The following is a 19,346-nucleotide window of genomic DNA, read 5'->3' on the forward strand; positions in this document are numbered from 1 at the left end:
GAGACTCAATGGAGCAGAGACAAATGCATTTATTTCAGATCTACCTGTCGTGGTAGAAGAAACACTATTTACTGTCCAGGATGAAATAAATGTCCTTCATCAGCTGTTGTGAATCATTTTATTGGAAATGGGTACTCCCAGGCTCAAAAAGCATCAGCCACTGGAAGCAAAGTCGTGAGACCGGCCAGTCCAGCAGAAAGAAACCTTCCGACCCTCCCACTTCATCAACTGTCAGAATGAACATGGTTCAGTCGTGGATGTGATTAACAGCAGCAATAACAGCAGAATCCAACTCCTGTAATCACTTGTGAACTTGCTGGAGTGTCAGCAGGTGTAGTGACTAAGAGAATCCGTTCCCACACTCAGAGCAGGTGAATGGCTTCTCCATTGGTCAGTGGTGTTTCCGCAGGCTCGGGAACTGACTGAATCCCTTCCCACACTCAGAGCAGGTAAATGGTCTCTCCCGGAGTGAACTCGCTGGTGTCTCAGCAGGTTGGATGAATCAGTGAATCCCTTTCCACACTCAGGGCAGGTGAACGGCCTCTCTCCACTGTGAGCTCGCTGGTGTCTCAGCAGGTTCGATAAGTGATTGAATCGCTTTCCACACAAAGAGCAGGTGAGCAGCCTCTCCCCAGTGTGAACCCGCTGGTGCATCACCAGGTTGCAAGACTGAGTGAATCCCTTCCTACACACAGAACAGGTGAATGGTCTCTCCCCCGTGTGAACTCGCTGGTGTGTCAGCAGGTGGGATGTATGACTGAATCCCCTGCCACACTCCGAGCAGGTGAATGGCCTCTCCTTGGTGTGAACTCGCTGGTGTGTCAACAGGTGGGATGAATCCCTGAATCCCTTCCCACACTCGGAGCAGGTGAACGGCCTCTCCCCGGTGTGAACATGCTGGTGTTTCCGAAGGGTGGATGAATCAGTGAATCCCTTCCCACACATGGAGCAAGTGAACGGCCTCTCCCCAGTGTGAATGCGTCGATGAGTTTCCAGCGCAGACGGGAACCGGAAACCCTTCCCACAGTCCCCACATTTCCACAGCTTCTCCATGATACGGGTGTCCTTGTGACTCTCCAGGTTTGATGATCAATTGAAGCCTCGTCCTCACACAGAACACGTGCACAGCCTCACCCCACTGTGAATAGTGTGATATATTTTCAGGCTGTGTAACTGGTTAAAGCTCTTTCGACACTCATTTCACTGGAACACCCACACTCGGGTGTGTGTGTCTCGGTTTTTACCCAGTCACACTGATGATGAAAACCTTTTGGAGCAGACAGAACAGACAAACATTTCTCCTTCCAGATTCAACGGCCGATGATATTCAGGTCCTGATGAATTAGATGACTCTATCAGATCTTGACACAATGTTTGGTTTGAGATTTCAGTCTGAAAATCCTCCTCTTCTCATATCCTGTAAAAGGTGTTTACAAAAATCATCTGTCAGTACAGGATAGAAATTCAGAACAGACAATTCTAGTTTCTATGGAAAATTCTTCCCTCTCTTGTTCCCAAACTCTGTAAATCTGCGTCCCACACACTTTCCCTCGATTCTCATTCTGCTGTACTGAATATACACCCTCCCAATTCTCCTGAAGGGGCTGATTCATGCTGATCGACAGATGCAAACACATTGCTTCCCATCCATGATGTGAAAAGCGTCAAATAAGAATATTGCCTGATCAGAGAGACAGGGAGAATCTGAAGAAGATTTTTTTTAAGGCAGTGATTGTCCATGATCTGGAACCTGCTGCCAACAAGGGTGGTGGAAGTGGAGACGATTCATGATATTAAAATGAAATTGAATGGGTACTTGAAGGAAATAAAGTTGCAAGGGAACGGGGATATAGTGGGGGAATGGGGCTGAGTGGGTAGCTCTACATGGAGTCAACATGGACTCGAATTGTTAAATGGTCTCCTTCTGTGCTGTAATGACTATATCTGTTACTAATGAACCATAAATAACTTCCACTAGACGTATCTCTGACCAATATTAATTTACTGCCCCCGTAAATGTCAGCCATCTCCTGGCGAAACCACCCCTTTAATTGTGAACATTAGGAAAGAGACCATCCTTTTAGTCAGACAAATAAATGTGTCAAGCTGAGGGAGCAAAGGATGTCAATGTCTTTAAGAGAGAGAGAGACCTGGGCCAACCTTTCCAGAGTCTGCAACCTCCCTGGATTCACTTCCTTTCCCTTCAGTTCCTGCAAGTCAACAATTTCCCCCCAGAATGAGAAAAGAAATGGAAAGGGGGAGAAAAGAGAGTGTTTTACTCACAGATGTTGGACACAGGAGGAAGTTTTAGTCTGTGTGAAGCTGAATCTTCATTCACACAAAGCCCGCGCTCTGATTGGCTGGAGGACTAGAGTCCTTCCGGTGCTGCAGAGTTCCCATTGGTCCATTCCCCACCTGAAGACAATAAGGGGCGGAACCCCACGTGGGCGAGACTTTGCCCGCCAGCCGCGCTGAGCTGTTGTCCAATGGGAAAGGCTGGATGATGGAACAGACAATGGTCCCTCGGTCAATCAGAGCGCGGGCTTTGTTCCGGTCCCAACCTCACTCCCGCACATGCGCATTCCTTCCGAAAACCCGAAGGCTCACATGCGCAGTCCATCGTCTCCCAACACATGCGCAGCTTCCCCTCTACTTTGGACATTCGCAGTCCCGGGCCGCCCGCCCGCGCGGCGGATAGAGCGGTTTCTCAAGCGCGGGGCATTGTGGGGGTATGGCCGCCATTACTCATCTGGAGCCCAGTTTACAAAATCCTGGGACTGGGATGGAAAGTGTGGGTGGGGGGCGCAGTGACCCCACCCTGATACAAAGTACTTGTGGGTAGTCACTGGATTTGATTGTGACGCCCCATTAGCAAAACAGTTTGTTCACTTCAAGTGTAAAGATTTAGACACCTGGCTGACATATTGGGGAGGGCAATAGGTGAGTGTGAAACTGAACCCAAGAGTCAGCACCTTCAGGGGAGGATAATTTGGTGGAAAAGCTGGAGTAGAATCGTCGGATAAGTTACTGTTACAATCAATAAAAATGTGGGCGATTGCGGGGAACAGAGATTTCTAGATCAAGTGGGAGAAACTTGTTTCATAACTAGAATTGTCAGACCTGTACTAACAGTAATGACTTGATGACATCAGCTCTATTGGACCCTGTCATAACCTTAAAGTCCTCAACCAGGTCAGCACTCAGCCTTCTCTTTTCTAGAGAAAATATTCCATACCTGTTCAATCCATCCTGTAACTAAAACACTGTCAGTTCTGGTATCATCCTTGTGAATCTTTCTCGCACCTTCTGGAGTCCCCTGTCAGTGTTAATGGGGTATGTAAATAAAATTGGTTGCAGGAACCTAATTACTAGGTTCCAAACTGAACCCCTAAGTTTCAAATTGACCCTCTCAAATGCTTTAATTTGAAAGAGACTTAACCATCAGGCAAGACTGGACTCTGAAGTAACAAATCATGTCAGTGTTTATTTTAAAGAAATAGGTATACTTATGAAATAGACGAGCGACTTTCCCCACCTCAATTTGCCAACAACCCAGAGAGAAGTGTGAATCTTCCTCAGGTTCCTGAACCAACAGCGATTTCCCACAATCCTGCCCCAGGGGTCACTCAGTACGTCCACAGCTAGAGACCAACTCGCAAGGCCAAGATGGTTCTTAAAAGCAACTTTTAACCCTTGAATTAACATCACCTCATCTCAAATCAGGTCTGTCATCATTAGACAATTGGTCATTGTTGTTACTGGGTTAATTTGATTGGATTTAACCATTTCTGTACATCGTTCCATGGAGCAGAACAATGGGACTGTTCAGAATCTTTATTTTATCTGAGTTTAGACAAGCCTTCATTCATCCTCTTACAGGTGCCTGAGATGGCCATGGACTGTAGTGGAGTGATATCTGTTTCCACGGACAGTGTTTACAGCAGCAAATTAATATTTTAAACTTCGAACATTAGCATCCTGTCGAGTCTTAACAACTACTTGATTCATTACTTATTCTTCAATTATACATTGAGTCTCACTGCTTATTTCAGTGTGTTTCTGGCTTGTTAGTAATTCCACAGTAATTCTTGATTAATTACATGTAAAGGATGATACAGAATACATGGCTTTTTTAGCCCAGTGTTAGTATAAAATGCCGTCTTGACCCTGTTAGCTTAATACATTGAATGTAGTGTAAAAACTCCCTAAGGATGGTCCCGTTAAACTAAAATCTACTGTCCAGGTCAGCTTACACCTCTCTATCCCTTTTATAATGATGGGGACCCAGAAACTTCAGGCTATTCCAAGCGTGGTCTAACCAAGCTTCGATACAAGTTAAACATCATCTCCCTGCTTTTCAATGCTAGTTCTCTAGAAATGGACCCCATATATGGGCCCCATAATTCAGGAAGGATGTCAAGGCCTTGGAAAGGGTGCAAAGATTTAGTATGGGGACAGGAATGAGGAACTTCAGTGATGTGAACACACTGGAGAGACCGCGGTTGTTCTGCTTGGAGCAGTGAAGGATAAGAGATTTGATAGAGGTGATCAAGATCATGAACGGTTTACATCGAGGAAATAAAGAGAATCTGTTTCCACTGACAAAAGGGTTGTTCCCCAGAGTACACAGATTGAAGATGATTGACAGAAAAGCCAGACTGGAAATGAGGAAGATAAGTCTTTACACAGTGAGGTGTTGTGATCCGGAATACACTCCCTAAAAGGCTGGTGGAAGCAGATTCAACAAAGGGAATTGGATAAATACTGGAGGGGGACTAGTCCTGGGGCCTAATATTTATCCCTTAATCAATATCAGTAAAAACAGGTGGCATGGTCATAATCACATTGCCAACTGTGGGATTTTGCTTTGCACAAATTAGCTGCCACATTTCCCGTTGTGCCTACACTTCAGAAAGCGCTTAATCGGCAGTGAAACGCATTGAGAAACCCTGGGGGCGGGGGGGAGGGGGGTGGGTGGTGGGCAGGAACTCCTAGTGTGGACCGAGGCTGCTTTCCTTCAGAGGCCACTGAATCCATTGTGGGAAGTGGCCATTTAAAGAGGGAGCCTTGACTTGCTGGTCTGAAAATAGACATCGGGACTGCTCAATGTACTGAAAGTGATTTGCTTTTATTCTCTTTGTCTGAAACTAAACTGGAAAGAAAAGGATAAAATTCTGAAACGCCACAAAGGGAATTCCAGACATTATTGACATCACTGTACATATTACAGACACACATTTATTTATCTGTGATCAGAGAATCTCACAGCACAGAAGGAGGCCATTCGGCCCACCATGCCTGTGTTGGCTCTTTGAAAGAGTGACTCAATTAGTCCCACTATCCTGCCCTTTCCCCATGAGCCCTGAAAACTAGTCCCCGTCCGGTATTTATCCAAAACAAAAACAGAATTACCTGGAAAAACTCAGCAGGTCTGGCAGCATTGGCGGAGAAGAAAAGAGTTGACGTTTCGAGTCCTCATGACCCTTCAACAGTCATGAGGACTCGAAACATCAACTCTTTTCTTCTCCGCCGATGCTGCTAGACCTGCTGAGTTTTTCCAGGTAATTCTGTTTTTGTTTTGGATTTCCAGCGTCCGCAGTTTTTTGTTTTTATCCGGTATTTATTCAATTCCCTTTGTTGAATCTGCTTCCACCAGCCTTTCAGGCAGTGCATTCCAGATCACAACACCTCACTTTGTAAAGATTTATCTTCCTCATTTCCTGTCTGGCTTTTATGTCAATCACCTTCAATCTGTGTCCTCTGATTAACAACCCTTTTTGTCAGTGGAAACAATTTCTCTTTATTTCCTCGATGTAAACCGTTCATGATCTTGTTGTGAGGAGCCCGTTTTTGGACAATTTGAAGAACATTGAATTTTGGATATTCTCCCTCCTGAGTTATTTTTAAAAGTCTGGAATTTTAATTCAGGGCTGTGAATGTGCTATTCTTCAATAAACCACGGCTGAATTAAGCTCCCCAGCGGGAACACCTGGAGGGGGAAGAGATACTTTGTCTATCTAAATTAACAAAGAACTGCTGTTGCCAGGCTGAAGGCTCTTGCTGATTGGTTAAAAACATCTGGCCTAAGAGAAGTATTCTTTGAACATCTTAGTCCTTTAGAACCCTGAGTCTGAGAGGGTGTGTGTGCCCTAGAATCAGGCTGCAAAAAATACTCTCTCTTTCCCTCTCTCTGCCCCACCTTTGTCTTAAACCTTCCTCAAACATGTCCCATCAGGGTAATTTGTCTGTTTTTCTAAGGTCTGCAGAGTTGTGACAAATAAGAGTCATCAATGACAGTTTTACCAAAAAATCCGTCTGAAGGAACCTCCAGACCTATTGTGACCAGAATTCTGCTCAATCAACAGTGTTGTGATCTATTCAAATGTTATCCTTTTAAAAGAAACTTTCCCATACTCCAGCTTCTCCAGGGGACTGTATTTGTTTTGTCCTGTTGTGTGTATGTGTGTATGGGGGTTCGAATATTTTTTTTTAAAAGGGGAAAATCATTGCACTTCTAAACTACAAGCTGTATGTTAACCAATTCATTCACTTATTTTTAAAAAGTAATTTGTTTTATAATAATTCAATCTTTTGTGTTTACTGAAAGAAGCCTGGTTACAGTTTTTTTTCAGCTGGCAATAGCAGTATCAAAGGGTAACAATTGACCTGTTTTGTGGGTGAATTAAACATTTAAACAATTGTTATGACCTGTGAAGATGTGGGGCTAGAATTAACTGCGCAATCCTCCCATCTTGGTCCATAACATTGTCTAACCTCAGATAAAAAGAAAGATCCTGAACAGTCCAATTGTTCTGCTCCATGGAATAACGTACGGAAAGGATTGAAACCAATAAAACTAACCTAGTAACAACAATGACCAATTGTCTAATGACAACAGGCCTGATTCGAGTTAATATTAATTTAGGCGTTAAAAGTGGGTTTCAAGAACCATCTTGGTCTTGTGAGTTGGACTCTCTTCGTGGAGAAACTGAGGGACCCCTGGGGCAGGATTGTGGGAAATCGTTGTTGGTTCAGAAACCTGAGGAAGATTCACACTTCTACCTGCCCAATTGAGGTGGGGCAAGTCGCTTGTGTATTTCGTAAGTAAACCTTTATCTTTTAAATTAGTATTAATATTATTTGCTACTCCAGAGTCGGTCTTGCCTGATGCTTAAGTCTCCTTTGAACTAAAGTATCTTCGAGGGTCACTTTGGAATCAAGAAATTAGGTGCCTGCAGCCAAATTAAACTGAGCCTAAATTTTAATTATACACCCCTTTTAAAGTGAGAGAGGACGTCAGGAAGATGCAAGAAAGATTCACAAGGATGATACCAGAACTAAGAGTGTTTAAGTTACAGGATAGAGCGAACAGGCTAGGGAAGCCAAGGCTGAGGGTTGACCTGATAAAGGACTTCAAGATTATGAATGGGTGCAACAGGGTTGACGTTATCAAGTCATCACAGTCAATACAGGATAGAAATTCAGAAGTGACAATTCTAATTATCGTAAGATATGTTTCTCCTCCTTCAAATTATAAACATCTGCCATCCCCCAGTGCAAGCCCTCCTTCCTATTGAATTTAACACTAATTCATTTTACTATCCTACTCCTGTTTTTTCCCCAATTCTCTTCCCCTGAAGGCGCTGAATCTCGGGTTCAGTTTTACACTCACCTATTGCCCTCCCCAATATGTCACCCAGGTGTCTAAATCTTTATACCTGAAGTTAACAAATTGTTTTGCTAAGGGGACGTCACATTCAAATCCAAATCTACCCACATGTACTTTGTGTCAGGATGAGGTCACTGTGCCCCCCACCCCCACTTTCCATCCCAGTCCCAGAGGTTTGGAGCTGGGCTTCGGATGGGCAATGGCGATGGCAGCGCCCACAAGCCCCCGCGCTGGGGAAACCGCTCTAGCCGCCACGCGGGCGGGCGGCCCGGGACTGCCCACATCTGAGGGAGATTGGAAGTTGCGCATGAGCAAAGAATGGAGGTTTGGCCAACCGCTCAACTCATCATGGGGGTCAAAGTGTCTCCCGCGTCAACGAAGGCTTCCGCTGCCCCATTGTCTTCATGCGGGATATTGACCAATAGGAAGATTTGGAGGACCGGAAGGACTCTGGTCCTCCAGCCAATCAGAGCGCGGGCTTTGTGTGAATGAAGATTCAGCTTCTCGCAGACCAAAACTTCCTCCTGTGTCCAACATCTGTGAGTAAAACACTTTCTTTTCTCCCCCTTTCCATTTCTTTTCTCATTCTGGGGGGAAATTGTTGACTTGCAGGGACTGAAGAGAAAGGAAGTGAATCCAGGGAGGGTGCAGATTCTGGAAAGGTTGGCCCAGGTCTCTCTCTCTCTCTCTCTTAAAGACATTGACATCCTTTGCTCCCTCAGCTTGACACATTTATTTGTCTGGCTAAAAGGATGGTCTCTTTCCTAATGTTCACAATTAAAGGGGTGGTTTCCCCAGGAGGTGGCTGACACTTAAAGGGACAGTAAGTTAATATCGGACAGAGATATGTCTTGTCTTGTTATAAGGTATATATTTTATATAAATTATTCATGGTTCTGTATTAAAGTTCATTTATTATTATTTCTAGTCTTATAATATAGAACTGTAGCTACATTATATATTTCCAGTCTTGGAGTCATCACCAGACTTCCTGCCGACCCTGTAGAGCAACCCAGTCAGTCCCATTCCCCCTCTATATCCCCATTCCCCTGTAAATTTATTTCCTCCAAGTGCCCATCAAATTCAATTTTGAAATCATTAATCGTCTCCACTTCCACCAGCCTCATAGGCAGCGAGTTCCAGGTCATCACCACTTGCTCCCAAAGAAAGTTCTTCCTTGCATCCTCCCTCCATTTCCAAGCAAGTAACACAGTTCTAGTGCACAGTATTACACACATTTTTATTCCAGTAATTGAGAAACCAAAAGGCTAGCAGCCTGCATAAAGAGTTTCAGGTCCCTGTGCCCAGGACAGGAAGCAGTGAGCACGGATCTGTCTGTCAATCAGCATCAATCAGCACCTGCAGGACAATTGGGAGGGTGTATATTAGGTTCAGCAGAGTGAGAATGGAGGAAGAGTGTATGGGTCGGAGATTTACAGCTTTGGGGCAGTGGGAGAGGAAAGAATGCTCCATAGCAACTAGAATTGCCTGTTCTGAATTTCTATCCTGTACTGACAGTGATGACTTTTGTAAACTTCTTTTGCAGGATATTAGAAGGGGAGGATTTACAGTTAAATATCTCAAACTAAGCACCATGTTGTGATCTGATGGAATTACTCAGTGCATCAGGAGCTGAATATCACCGGTCATTGAAACTCTAAGGAGAATTGTTTGTCTACTTAAAACGATTTTAAACATCGGGGGGACTGGAAAAGGACTGAGACACGCACACACCGGAGTGAGAGTGTTCCAGTGCACCGACTGTGGAAACAGCTTTCACCAGTTACACAGGCTGAAAGATTAATACACCATTCCCTGCAGGGAGAGACCATACACATGTTGTGTGTGTGGATGAGGCTTCAATTGATCATCAAACATACAAAGAAATAAGGACACCCGCACCATGGAGAAAGCATCAACATGTGGGGATGGTGGGAAGGGATTCCAGTTCCAATCTGTGCTGGAAACTCATCAACATGTTCACACTGGAGAGAGGCCATTCACCTGCTCTGTGTGTGGGAATGGATTTAGTGATTCATCCACTCTCCTCACACACCAGCGAGTTCACACTGGGGAGAGACCGTTCACCTGCCCTGTGTGTGGGAAGGGATTCGCTCAGCTATCCAAGATGCTGACACACCAGCGAGTTCACAACGGGGAGAGACCGTTCACCTGCTCTGAATGTGGGAAGGGATTCTCTGATTCATCCATCCTGCTGAGACACCAGCGAGTTCACACTGGGGAGAGGCCATTTCGCTGCTGTCAGTGTGGGAAGGGATTCAGTCAGTTATCCAGTCTGCAAACACACCATCGAGTTCACACCGGGGAGAGGCCATTCACCTGCTCTGAGTGTGGGAAGGGATTCACTCAGTTATCCAACCTGCTGACACACCAGCGGGTTCACACCGGGGAGAGGCCATTCACCTGCTCTGAGTGTGGGAAGGGATTCACTCAGTTATCCAACCTGCTGACACACCAGCGAGTTCACACCGGGGAGAGGCCATTCACCTGCTCCGAGTGTGGAAAGGGATTCAGTCGGTTATCGAACCTGGTGACACACCATCGATTTCACACTGGAGAGAGACCATTCACCTGCTCTGTGTGTGGGAAGGGATTTAGTGATTCATCCACTCTCCTCACACACCAGCGAGTTCACACTGGAGAGAAGCCATTCACCTGCTCTGATTGTGGGAAAGGATTCAGTCGGTCATCCAGCCTGCAGACACACCAGCGAGTTCACACTGGGGAGAGACCATTCACCTGCCCTGTGTGTGGGAAGGGATTCACTCAGCTATCCAAGATGCTGACGCACCAGCGAGTTCACACCGGGGAGAGACCGTTCACCTGCTCTGAATGTGGGAAGGGATTCTCTGATTCATCCATCTTGCTGAGACACCAGCGAGTTCACACCGGGGAGAGGCCATTTCCCTGCTGTCAGTGTGGGAAGGGATTCACTCAGTTATCCAGCCTGCAAACACACCAGCGAGTTCACACCGGGGAGAGGCCATTCACCTGCTCTCAGTGTGGGAAGGGATTCACTCAGTTATCCAGCCTGCAGAGACACCAGCGAGTTCACAAGTGATTCCAGGGGTTGGATTCTGCTGTTATTGCTGCTGTTAATCACATCCAGGACTGAACCATGTTCATTCTGATGGTGTGGGAGGGTGAAGTGGGAGGGTTGGAGAGTTTCTTTCTGCTGGACTGGCTGGTCTCACGACTTTGCTTCAAGCGGCTGATGCTCTTTGAACTATGTTGCAAATACCTGGTTTCATATTTCATATGGATCACCGAATGAAAGGGTGTTTTGAAAATCATCAATGTTTAGTTTGCATTTCAGTTTGGAACCTCCTGAAACATGCCACTTTGCCATGGAGATGTACTACGGGGGTTAGAAGGTCCTTTTGTTTAATTTATCTGGGTGTTTCTCAGAGAAGACAGTCACAGATTTGGTCTTGGGTACTTTGCAACTCACTCAGTGTTGGTGAGGGTGGAAAAGAAGCTGGAAGATTTGTCTCGCTTGGAGCTGGAGGAAGAAATCTGCAGTGACCCTCACCCAGAAAGGCAGTTCGTCCTGTGGCAGAAAGCAGTCATACACAACAAACATACGAATGAGGAGCAGGAGTGGGCTATTCGGACCTTCGAGTCTGCTCTGCATCCAATAAGGTCATGGCTGATCTGATTGTGTCTCAATTCTACTTCACTGTCTACCAGCTATAACCTTCGACTCCCTTGTCAATGAGGAATCTTTCTCACTCAACCTTAAATATACTCAATGACCCTGCTTCCGCTAATTTCTGTGGAAATTAATTCCACAGACTAATGACCCTCTGAGAGAGAAAAATTCTCCTCATCTCCATCTTAAATGGGAGACCCCTTTATATTTAAACCGTGTCCTCTCATTCTAGCCTCTCACACAAGGGGAAACATTCTTTCAGCATCCACCCTGTCAAGTCCCGTCAGGATCTTATATGTTTCAATAAGATCACCTCTCATTCTTCTAAACTCCAGTGGATACAGAAAGGGAGGAAATAGATAAGGAAAGAGACAGGGAGCTTCAAAGAGAGAGGGCAGGTTAGGTGAATGGACCAAAATTTGGCAGATGGAGTTTAATGTGGATAAGTGTGAGGTTATCCATTTTGGTCGGAAGAATAAAAAGGCGACTTATTATTTAAATGGAGAGAAACTTCAGAATGCTTCAGTGCAGAGGGATCTGGGTGTCCTCGTGCATGAGTCGCTGAAAGTTAGTATGCAGGTTCAGCAGGTAATAAGGAAGGCAAATGGAATTTTGGCATTTATTGCTAAAGGAATAGAGTATAAAAATAGGGAAGTGTTGTTGCAACTGTACAAGGCATTGGTGAGACCGCACCTGGAGTACTGTGCACAGTTTTGGTCCACTTACTAGAGGAAGGATGTAGTTGCACTGGAGGCGGTTCAGAGGAGGTTCACTAGATTGATTCCAGAGATGCGGGGCTTGTCTTATGAGGAGAGATTGAGCAGTTTAGGCCTATACTCGCTAGAGTTTAGAAGGATGAGAGGAGATCTAATTGAGGTATATAAGATGCTAAAGGGGATAGACAAAGTAGACGTGGAGCGGATGTTTCCCCTTCTGGGGCATTCTGGAATGAGAGGCCATAGTTTTAGGCTAAGGGGTGGTAGATTTAAATCAGAGATGAGGAGGAATTACTTTTCTCAAAGGACCGTGAGTCTGTAGAATTCACTACCTCAGAGTGCAGTGGATGCTGGGACGCTGAATAAATTTAAGGAGGAGACAGATTTTTAATTAGTCATGGGTTGAAAGGTTATGGGGAGAGGGCGGGAAATTGGACTTGAGGCTGAAATGAGATCAGCCATGATCGTAATGAACGGCGGGGCGGGCTCGAGGGGCTGAATTGCCTACTCCTGCTCCTAGTTCTTATGTTCTAAACAAACTGGAAACTTTGAACTGGCGAAAGAAAAGCTTAATTTAGGTGGTGAAAGAGAACCTAATAGTTCACATGAGGAGTTGAGTCCCACTCCGAGTTTTGACTTGACAAAGAATCTTCGCCTATTGCCTCATTTCACTGAGGACGGAATTGGGGGATATTTTATCTCGTTAGAGAAAGTTGCTACAAAGCCAGAGCGGCCAAAGGAGACACAGAATTTGTGAATCGCATGGAAAACTCAAAGTACTAGAAAGAAAAATCAAAGTTCAAAATGAGGAAGCTGTTGACATCATTCACAGAGAGTTAAATAAAATTCATCCTCAATGGGATAGGGAAAAACTTAAAGATTACAAATTGTTTCATGATCAGACCAAACAAGAATATCAAACCTGAAATGAAAACAGAAAATGCTGGAAAAACTCAGCAGGTCTGGCAGCATCTGTGGAGAGGGAAACAGAGTTAACATTTCGAGTCCATATGACTCTTCTCTGAATTTCCAGCATCTGCAGTATTTTGCTTTTATCTTAAGAATAACAAACCTTTCTGCCTGATCATAAAAAGCATCTGAGTGATATTCTCAAAGTGGCCAAGGAAGATTTTGATCAACATAAGAATGAATTGTTGGTCTTTTGGAGGCTGCAGCTCACTTGGAGTTTGTGTGAGGGGAAAAGAGGCTGGAAGATTTGCCCAGCTGGAAGCTGGAGGAAGACATCTCTAGGGGTCCCAATGGTTAAAGGCAGTTGGCCTTGTGGCAGAAAGCAGTCAGCTGGAACAGTGAGTTTGGACAGAGCTGTGAAGAAGCTGTGGGAGCCGACTTGGAAAAAGCAGTCGGTCTGTCCAATGTCAGCTCAAGAAGGCAGTGGAATCCTCAGAGAGAAAGCTCTGGAAGTCTGGGTGCCAGACTGGGAAACTGGGGACAAATCAAAGTAAATTCCAGAGGGCTGTGGCATACCTTTGGGCTGGTAGCTAAAGAAAGTGAATGAGCCTTCAACATTTTGTAAGATAAGGGAACTCTTGGGGAGGGAGTGAAAGGAAAACTGGATTCACAGCTCACGTAGATATAAACTATAGTTTTCGGGTAGAGTGCTTACTTTGTTCAGTTTTTTTAAATATACAGTAAAGTTCATTTTCATTTAAAAATGTGAAATTTTGTGGCCTATTTCTTTAAGTTAATCACTGACTGTTCAGATTTCTCTTTAAACATGAACAGTCCCGACCGGGATGTTAACATTCTAGTTTGGTGCCTGGAGAGGAAAGTGACCAGAAACGGTCAGTGAGAATCTCCACACAGAGCAAGGCAGCAGAAGCTAGTCAGGCTCAGGAAGAGGTGAACAGATAATGGGTGTATTCAAGTTACTGAATGGAGCAGCGTGGCCTGTTTGTTCTTGTTTGTCATGGGGAGCAGCTCAGAACCAAAGACTCTTTCTGTTCTTTAATGGGATGTGGGCATTGCTGGCTGGGCCAGCATTTATTGCCTTTTCCGTGACTGCCTCTTGAGAAGGTGGTGATGAACCGCCTCTTGAACTGCTGCAGTCCATGTGGTGTAGGTACACCCACAGTGCTGTTAGGGTGAGAGTTCCAGGATTTTGAGCCAGCGACAGTGAATGAACGGGGATATACTTCCAAGTCAGGATGGTGAGTAGCTCGCAGGGGAACTTGCAGGTTGTGGTGTTCCCATGCGTCTGCTGCCCTTGTCATTCTAGGTGGTAGAAGTCTTGGGTTTGGAAGGTGCTGTCTAAGGAGCCTTGGTGAGTTACTGCAGTGCATCTTGTGGATGGATCACACTGGCTGCTACTGTGTGTGGGTGGTGGATGGGACACCAATCCAGCAGGGCTGCTTCATTATGATTCACTATGTGGGAGAGACCCCGTCAATCCTGACACATTCTCCAAAGGCAGTTAGCCAATCGGAAATGCCACTTACATTGCAGAATGTCTTCATATTTAAATCAGCAAATATCGACAGAAATAGATAATGAGTCAGTAAGTACAGAAAATATAGATTGTGGAACTCACAAGATGCACTGCTCCCCGCTTGTAATAAATCGGATCCCAGATCTGGTGACCCTGTGAAACCCTCCGAGATCCCGGAGGCCAGTTTGAAATCCGATATCCTACAGAGTCGACAATGGATTTTCCACAATTCTCAGCTTATTAATGATGTAGCAGCTGCTCCTGCTTCTTGGGTGCAAGGAATAGACGAGCAAGATACAAGAGTAGCAGCGTGTTGTGCGAGCAGGGTGGGTGATAGGTTTGCAGCCCATTCCCTGTGGAGCAAGAACCTGGTCATGGTTTTGCTTCACATGAAAGCTGCAGATAAAATGCAAGTGCAACCTGAGTCTGGACTCTGACACCGGAGGGAAGCAGAATTAATCCTGAAGAACAGCACCAAAGACGACTGAAGGGTGACCTGATGGAAGTCTTTAAGATTATGAAGGGGTTCAATAATCCAATAGGGATTTCATGAGAAACCTCTTTGCCCAGCGAATGGTGGGAATGTGGAACTCGCTACCACAGTGAGTGGTTGAGGTGAATAACATGAATACATTTAAGGGGAAGCTAGCTACATACGTAAAGGAGAAAGGAATAGAAGGATATGCTGATGGGGGAGATGAAGAGAGCTGCGTGGAGGCTCATGTGGAGCATAAATACTGACAGAGACCAATTGAACCAACTGGCCTGGCCCTGTGCTATAGACTCAATGGAACAGAGACAAAAGTATTTATTTTAGATCTACCTGTAGTGGTAGGAAAAGCATTATTTACTATACAGGGTAAAATGTACTTGATCAGCTTTTGTGGATCGTTTCAGTGGAAATGTGCACTCCCAGGCTCAAAGAGCATCAGCCCACTGGAAGCAAAGTCATGCGACCAGCCAGTCCAGCAGAAAGAAACCCTCCGACCCTCCCGCTTCACCAACTGTCAGAATGAACATGGTTGAGTCCTGGATGGGATTAACGAGCAATAAAAGCAGAATCCAACTCCTGTAATCACTTGTGAACTTGCTGGTGTCTCAGCAGGTTGCATAACAGAATGAATCCTTTACCACACTGGGTGCAAGTGAACGGTCTCTCCCCGATGTGAACTCACTGGTGTGTCAGCAGATTGTATGAATCATTGAATCCCTTTCCACACTTTGAGCAGGTAAATGGCCTCTCCCCGGTGTGAACTCGCTGGTGTCTCAGCAGGCTGGAGAAGTGAGTGAATCACTTCCCACACTCTGAGCAGGTGAATGGCCTCTCCCCAGTGTGAACTCGCTGGTGTCTCAGCAGGGTGGATGAATCTCTGAATCTTTTCCAACAATTAGAACACGTGAACAGCCTCTCCCCAGTGTGAACTCGCTGGTGTATGTGCAATTTGGACAACTGAATGAATCCTTTCCCACACTCAGAGCAGGTGAATGGCCTCTCGGTGTGGACTCGCTGGTGTTCCCGCAGGTTGGATGAGCTTCTAAATCTCTTTGTGCAGTGAGAACAGCTGAACGGTCTCTCCTCAGTGTGAAAACACTGGTGGGACATCAGTTCCCGAGAGCTTTTGAAGCTACTCGCACAGTCAAAGCGTTTAAAGGGTCTGACATTGGTGTGAGTGACATGCTTTAGCAGGCTGGAAGACTGAGTGAATCCTTTCCCACACACGGTGTAGGTGAACGGCCTCTCCCCAGTGTGAACTCGCTGGTGTGACAGCAGGCTGCACAATTCACTGAATCCCTTCCCACACTCAGAGCAGGTGAATGGTCTCTCTCCGGTGTGAACCCGCTGGTGTCTCATCAGGTGGGTTGAAAGAGTGAATCCCTTCCCACAAACGGAGCGGGTGAATGGCCTCTCCCTGGTGTGACTGCGTCGATGAATTTCCAGCTTTGATGGGGATACGAGTCCCTTCTCACAGTCCCCACATTTCCACGGTCTTTCCATGGTGCAGGTGTCCTCGTGTCTTTCCAGGTTCAGTAATTAACTGAGGGGTCCACATACACAACACGTGTACACTCTCCTGCGCTGTGAATGATGCGATGTTTCTTCAGGCTGTGTAACTGGTGACAGCTGTTTCCACACTCAGTGCACTGGAAACACTCTCACTCGGGTGTGTGAATCTCGGTGCTTTTCCAGTCACACTGATGTTTAAAACCCGTTGAAGCAGACAGAACGGACAAACATTTCACCTTCTAGATTCAAAGGCAAACAATATTCGGGTCTTGATTAATTAAACGAAAGGAGGAAACATTGATTTCCTCACAGATGTTGCCCAGAGGAGGAAGTTTTAGTCTGAAGCTCATTGTCCAACTTCCGTATTGTGACGTCCACAATGGAACCCTGCCTGAATCAGCCAATAGGAATCACTCTGCTCCGCGGTGACGTCCTCGGATTCCAGTCCGCAGGCCAGGCGTGCGGACACGGGAGCCCCTCCCCCCTCCTCAAGCCAAGGTTTCCAGGCAACTGGCTGAAGGCTCCGGCCAGAGCGAGAAGACGCTCGGAGAAGTCGAGAGATGGGAAGCTGCGCATGTGCGGGGGAGAACCCGCCCTTTTCCTTCATGCTGAGGGACTGACCAATAGGAAGAGTTGGAGGACCGGAAGGACGCTGGTCCTCCAGCCATTCAGAGCGCGGGCTTTGTGTGAATGAAGATTCAGCTTCACACAGACTAAAACTTCCTCCTGTGTCCAACATCTGTGAGTAAAACACTTTCTTTTCTTCACAAAACAAAAACAGAATTACCTGGAAAAACTCAGCAGGTCTGGCAGCATCGGCGGAGAAGAAATCAGTCATTTGATTTCTTCTCCGCCGATGCTGCCAGACCTGCTGAGTTTTTCCAGTTAATTCTGTTTTTGTTTTGGATTTCCAGCATCCGCAGTAGCTTTTAACTTTCTTTTCTTCCCCCTTTCCATTTCTTTTCTCATTCTGGAGGCAAATTGTTGACTTGCAGGAACTGAAGGGAAAGGAACTGAATCCAGGGAGGGTGCAGACTCTGGAAAGGTTGGCCCAGGTCTCTCTCTCCCTCTCTCTTAAAGACATTGACACCATTTGCTCCCTCAGCTGGACACATTTATTTGTCTGGCTAAAAGGATGGTCTCTTTCCTAATGTTCACAATTAAAGGGGTGGTTTCCCCAGGAGATGGCTGACATTTAAGGGGACAGTAAATTAATATAGAACAGAGATATGTCTAGTGTTGTTGCATGGTACATATTAGATATATTAGTGATGATTCTGTGATAGATCCCATTTATTATTATATCTACCTTTTTTATATAATAGTGTATATTTCCAATCATTTCCAGGAGCAGCAGCTCACCACCACCTTCTCAAGGGCATTTAGGGATGGGCAATAAGCGCTGGCCTCGCCAGTGACACCCACTTTCTATGAATAAATAAAAAAGATCCTTGCAGTCCAGAAGGAGCCTATATGCTAGCTCAAGTCCATGCCGACTCTCTGTAGAACAATCCAGCCAGTCCCTTTCCCCCTCTGTATCTCTGTTCCCCTGCAAGTTTATTTCCTTCAAGTGCCCATCCAATTCAATTTTCAAACGCTTGATCATCTCTGCTTCCACCACCCTCATAAACAGCGCGTTCCAGGCCATGACCGCTAGCTGCCTAAGAAAAGGTCTTGGTCACATCCATCCTAATTGGCTAATACAATACTGTACATTAAATATGTATATCCGACCAAGCCGCATGAAGATTTTCAGCTCCCTGTGTTGAGGACAGGACATGGTGAGCATGGACCTGTTGGTCAGCATGAATCGGCACCTTCAGGAGATTTGTGAGGGTGTGCATTAGATATAGCAGTGTGAGAAAGGAGGGAGAGTGTGTGGGATGGAGATTTGCAGCTTTTGTGGAGCAAGAGAGGAAAGAATGTTCCAAGGAAACTAGAACTGTCCGTTCTGAATTGTACTGACAGTGATGACTTGTGTAAACTCCTTTTACAGGATATTTGAAGGGGGGATTTTCTGACAGAAATCTCAAACCAAACATCACGTCAAGATCTGACAGAGTCAATTGATTCACTGGGACCAGAATGTCATCGGCTTTTGGATCTAGAATTTAAAAGGTTTGTTTATTTTCTCTGCTTGAAAAGATTTTAAACAGCAGTGTGACTGGAAAAGCACCGACACACACACACACACACCCGAGTGAGACTGTTCCAGTGCACTGACTGTGGTAAGAGCTTTAACCGGTTACACAACCTGAGAAAACATCACAGCATTCACAGCGGGGAGAGACTGGAAACATATTCCGTGCATGGTCCGAGGCTTCGACTGATTGTCCTACCAGGATAGACAGAAGGACACCCACACCATGGAGAAACCGTGGAAATGTGGGGACTGTGGTAAGGTATTCAGATCCCCCTCTGTGCTTGAAACCCATTGACGCAGTCACACCGGGGAGAGACCATTCACCTTCTCCAAGTGTGTGAAGGGATTCACTCAGTCATCCCATCTGCAGACACACCAGCAAGTTCACACTGGGGAGAGACCGTTCACCTGCTCTGAGTATGGGAAGGGATTCAGATCCCCATCTAAGCTGGAGATTCATCGACGCAGTCACACTGGGGAGAGGCCATTCACCTGCACTGAGTGCAGGAAGCGCTTCAGTCATTCATCCAACTTATTGACGCACCAGCGAATTCACACTGAGGAGACACCGTTCACCTGCTCTGACCGTGGGAAGGCGTTCAGTCATTCATCCGGCCTGCAGAAGCACCAGCGAGTTCACACCGGGGAAAGGCCGTTCATCTGCTCTGAGTGTGGGAAGGGATTCACTCGCTCA

At 45.9% G+C, this 19,346-nt stretch overlaps 3 protein-coding genes, 1 long non-coding RNA gene and 1 pseudogene across 4 annotated transcripts in view; 3 read left to right on the forward strand and 2 right to left on the reverse strand.

Moving 5' to 3' along the window:
- Positions 1–11,622, forward strand: part of LOC144697416 (uncharacterized) — a 51,254-nt pseudogene extending 39,632 nt beyond the window's left edge.
- LOC144697287 (uncharacterized) overlaps positions 1–19,346 on the reverse strand; it is a 685,032-nt gene that overhangs the window by 507,397 nt on the left and 158,289 nt on the right. The window lies entirely within an intron of this gene.
- LOC144697361 (uncharacterized) overlaps positions 1–19,346 on the reverse strand; it is a 392,999-nt gene that overhangs the window by 187,511 nt on the left and 186,142 nt on the right. The gene's annotated exons all lie outside the window — the stretch shown is intronic.
- LOC144697353 (uncharacterized) overlaps positions 1–19,346 on the forward strand; it is a 258,803-nt gene that overhangs the window by 101,537 nt on the left and 137,920 nt on the right. The gene's annotated exons all lie outside the window — the stretch shown is intronic.
- Positions 1–19,346, forward strand: part of LOC144697960 (uncharacterized) — a 274,230-nt gene that overhangs the window by 40,448 nt on the left and 214,436 nt on the right. The window lies entirely within an intron of this gene.

The sequence above is a fragment of the Cetorhinus maximus genome, chromosome 23 (genome assembly GCF_964194155.1).
Source record: "Cetorhinus maximus chromosome 23, sCetMax3.hap1.1, whole genome shotgun sequence".
Taxonomy (NCBI): domain Eukaryota; kingdom Metazoa; phylum Chordata; class Chondrichthyes; order Lamniformes; family Cetorhinidae; genus Cetorhinus; species Cetorhinus maximus.